This window comes from Protomyctophum bolini, assembly GCF_963924005.1.
Source record: "Protomyctophum bolini genome assembly, chromosome: 15".
In the NCBI taxonomy this organism is placed as follows: Eukaryota; Metazoa; Chordata; class Actinopteri; order Myctophiformes; family Myctophidae; genus Protomyctophum; species Protomyctophum bolini.
In genome coordinates this window covers 1,563,405-1,568,404 of record NC_137876.1, presented here as the reverse complement: position 1 = coordinate 1,568,404, position 5,000 = coordinate 1,563,405, and positions in this window count along the sequence as shown.

The following is a 5,000-nucleotide window of genomic DNA, read 5'->3' as shown; positions in this document are numbered from 1 at the left end:
CTCTCTCTCTGTGTGTGTCATACACAGTGTGTGTGTGTGGTGGATGTATCATCTGTTAGAAGCTCAATGTGGAGACAGGCTGATCGCATCGCATCCTCTCTCTCTACTCTCTCTCTCTCTCCCCTCTCTCTCCTCTCTCTCTCTCTCTCTCTCCTCAGCACCAACACCATGACGCGCGCCCCATCCTCTCATCCTCCTCGCCGACACAACGGACGGAATATATTCGCCCACCAACGCCACACGGATTGAACCGCCGTTTTCTCCATACCGCGCGCGCGTGGGTGCGTGGGTGTGTGAGTGAGTGTGTGTGTGTGTGTGTGTGTGTGTGTGTGTGAGTGTGTGTGTGTGGGTGGGTGTGTGTGTGTGTGTGTGTGTGCGTGGGTGTGTGGGTGGATCGTGAGTTGTTGGGTGTTCGGCGTGTGCATTTATGTGCGAAGGGGGGTGTGTTAGCGGCCGCTCGCTAAACCGAGCCCCCAAAATGGATATTGGAAGGTGGACGAGCGCCTAAAAAAGGTAAGGATAAGATAAGATAAGAATAATAATACCAAAGCGTTCACGTTGTCTGATCTGTACTGTTTCCTACAGTGGGTGTATTTTTGACATCTGACAAACTTAACTCTGCGTACTTAAAACGGTCATGTCTAATCAGTCATTTTCAGTGTTCTGATAACCGTGATAAATAATGCGTTATAACACTATGTATAATTATATTATTATTAGTATCATTACTGTATGATTGAACTTGAACCCTCTATTCTAAATCGCAACTGTACTTGGACTGCAATCTTCTTCTCCCTCGAGTACACACACCCCAAAAAAGAAAATAGCAGATCTACAAGCTCACAAGGCAGAGCAACACGACTCATTGTGAACTTCTATAGATCTGCTATGTGGGAAGGGGGAGAGGGGGGGGGGGGGGGGGTGGAAAAGGCGTCGTCTCCTTCGTGGGAGGATGAAAAAACGTGATGTGAAAGACGAACGCGTCGCCTTCGTATCGCTCTCACGCACGGCGTCGTTGAGTGGCAAACATTATAAAGTCAGTAGACTTCTGCTATAGCAGAAGATTTAGATCATATAACTGGCTCCAAAGTACTCTCTGGAGAGCTCCAAAACAAACATTGTGATATCCTCAAAGTCCATAGACTTGTCTGGCGGCAACTCTAAACAAATGTATAAACGCCATAGACTTGGCTCTGCCATGTGTATATGACGTCATCTTCAAAAGTCATGCATGGGAGTGGCTACAGCGCACCTCGAAAATAAGTCTATGGACTCTTGGACTGCAATGGTTATTTATGGGGTAAATGATGCTGTAATTGGTGCCAGCCTATATGCCATAGACTATAGGCTGAGAGAGAGAGAGAGAGAGAGAGAGAGAGAGAGATGGAGGTGGAGAGGAGAGGAGAGTCCATAGACTCTATGGACTTTAATATTTGCATAAGGCAGTAAATGACCACAGTACAGTAAGACGTCATCTCACTGATATGCTGTACATATTGTAATACACCTGTTTCATTAATCACGAGAACATCAACATGCGCCCAAAGATCTGGGCGCCCCTCACGTCACACAAGTGTGATTTTGGTGTTATCATACTAAAAAAAAGGAACGCATTTGGACGTAAGGTTTCCACACCATGTTGACCATATTTCCGACAAGTCAAGTCCTCTCCTCTCCTCTCCTCTCCTCTCCTCTCCTCTCCTCTCCTCTCCTCTCCTCTCCTCTCCTCTCCTCTCCTCTCCTCTCCTCTCCAGAGGGCCGTGCACCACAGGTTGAGAAACAGTGAAACAGTGGTGTCTGTGTGTGTGTGTGTGTGTGTGTGTGTGTGTGTGTGTGTGTATGACGTGCGAAGTGATGACATCGCTAGTGGTGTGTGTGTGTGTGTGTGTGTGTGTGTGTGTGCACGTGCACGTGCGTGTGCTGCGTGTGTGTGTGTGCGTGTGTGTGTGCGTGTTTCTGACGCCACACAATTCGATGTGTTATATTCTGCATGCGGAATATCAAATATCAAAGTGAATATTATTGATTGAATGATTGATTGATCGCTTAATTAATACATCGCTGTCATACATCGCTGTTGCACGGAAATATAGCTGATCTATAAAGCTCACAACACATTGCTATGAGAGGCACTGTGAGCTTGCAGATCGGCTTTCTGATAACTGATTCATCAATGGATCAGGGGCAGGGGCTGAAACCCCGTAAGTGTGGACCAAAAAATGTGAACATAGCAGATCTACAAGCTCTCAACGCGTCACGCTGCGACACGTTGAGAGCTTGTAGATCAGCTATGTTCGGGGCGCAAACCCAGCAGTCTTTGATGTCTATGTGTGCACGTCCCTGCAAATCAGTGCATCGTAAACTAACTAGAGGTTTAGATCGAACCCAAACCCAAAGCCACAGTAGACTCAGTGCCATCGCTACCTCAGAACCCAAACCCAAACCCACAGTAGACTCAGTGCCATCGCTACCTCAGAACCCAAACCCAAACCCACAGTAGACTCAGTACCCAGACCCAAACAGAACCCAAACCCAAAGCCACAGTAGACTCAGTGCCATCGCTACCTCAGAACCCAAACCCAAAGCCACAGTAGACTCAGTGCCGTCGCTACCTCAGAACCCAAACCCAAAGCCACAGTAGACTCAGTGCCATCACTACCTCAGAACCCAAACCCAAAGCCACAGTAGACTCAGTACCCAGACCCAAACAGAACCCAAACCCAAAGCCACAGTAGACTCAGTGCCGTCGCTACCTCAGAACCCAAACCCAAAGCCACAGTAGACTCAGTGCCGTCGCTACATCAGAACCCAAACCCAAAGCCACAGTAGTACCTATACTCAGCACTGTGCGTAGGGCAACAAGTGCCAAGCACACCAAACAAAGAGTCCAGGTACAAACTATACACCAACACCATGAGACCAAACACAGAGTCCAGGTACAAACTATGCACCAGGACCAAACACAAGGTCGACAGGGTGAGCGTGTGAAAGGAGACCAGTCTTACAGGCGGTGGGCTGATTGCAGAAGTGTCCTCAGGTGTAAAGAAAGGGGCGTGGCAGTGTTGGACTATAACCGGTGGGAGGGTGAGCAGGTGTGAAAGGGGCGTGGCACTGTTGGGGTAACCGTTGGGAGTGTGAGCAGGTGTGAAAGGGGCGTGGCAGTGTTGCACTATAACCGCTGGGAGTCGTGAGCAGGTGTGAAAGGGGCGTGGCAAGGACTGAGGGAAGTGGGAGTGGCCAAAGTGGAAAGACAGACACAGCTGGGCAGAGGGATGGTAATAGACCAATGGGAATAGACCAATGGGAATAGACCAATGCTTTCACTGCGTGAAAAGAGGAGTTAACAGGTAATTATGGACACTGTATTTTGCCCGTAAACCTCATGTTTAGCAGCATATACAGTTAATATACGGTAATATACAGTTAATATACGGTAATATACAGTTAATATACGGTAACATACAGGTGTGATGGTACAATTCGGGAGTTTACCGGAGTTTGTTGTAAAGTTTAACGGGAGTTTCCTGTAATATAAACACATCCGTATTCATGCGTTTTTTTGCTCAGTGCTGGTTCACAAACATTGGGACTGCAGGTCACGTGGGGGTGACGGTTTCATGTAATCAATAATTCCCAGCAGATCTCCAAACCTGTTGCTTTGGTTTCAGTCCATTCAACCTATAGTCAGCTATAGTGAGGTGCCCCCTATAGGAGACATTATGTACTTCAACAGTGTTGCACACAGAGAACAGCTGATACACATGAAGCTCACATCGCGTTGCGGATGCCACTGTTGTGAGCGACACCATCACGAGACGAAGCATCAATTATCCCATTCTGACCTGAGATCAGATTCTATAAAAAATGTCTTAAATCCTGACAGTTTAACAAAATAGCAGACCTATACAAGCTCGTAGCGCGCCACTCGGTGGTGCGCTATGAGCTTGTAGATCTGCTATTTTTCAATAGCTAAAGCATAACATAGTGCCAACACCAAAAGGGTGTTCCCGCCCAGAATGGGTTAAACTTGACGGGTGCAGGTGTGCGTGCAGCCGTGCACAAACAGGCTCTGCTGCCGTGATCATGATGAGCTCACCTCCCCTTCTTATGACAGACACTGGCGCTGTGGTTTTGAGGACAACTACTGCTTTGAATTGCTATTATTGTTCAAACACACACAACAGAAACCAATGGATTATATTATATTTCAAGAGTGAGAGATCACAAACAAAATCCTAATCATTCTTCCTCCACACTGGGAGAAAAACAGCATCTGAAAGTGTGATGGGGCATTTTGTTACACGTGAGTCAGTGCAGTTGGGACCGTTCCATTGCATCTTATGAGAGGCAGGGTTCTGGTGCTGCCCCCTGCTGGACGCAGAGCCAACCGCAGACTGCCAAGCCTATTTGAATCAAGGGCCCAGTGAGGCACTCCAACGTTGAAGCACGGGGCCCTAGTGGTAAGGAAGGAGGAAACCCCGTGCAACATCTTGGCTTTAACATTGAGCGCTCGGTTGCACTTCCGCATTTGGGCACCAAATTTTGGTGCCCAAATGCTGAATCGTCGAAAAAAAGCGGAAATAGACGGTCCTTCCGGGTGCTTCAAAACGCCACTGAGCAACTTCCACTGACAGTCTCTATATCCTATTAATACTCTGATTTGAATAGAGCACACACTGGGACTGTTTCCTGTTTGGAGCGTCCATCTTAATGCTAAATAAATAGCATCAATGCTATAGCGAGATAAAATGAAGCCATCCTTGCTCTAGAAAGCGCCTACCCTATAGGGGACACGGGGAGAACATGTGAGGGTACCTACCCTATAGGGGACACGGGGAGAACATGTGAGGGTATACCTATACCCTAGGGGACACGGGGAGAACATGTGAGGGTACCTACCCTAGGGGACACGGGGAGAACATGTGAGGGTATACCTACCCTAGGGGACACGGGGAGAACATGTGAGGGTACCTACCCTAGGGGACACGGGGAGAACATGT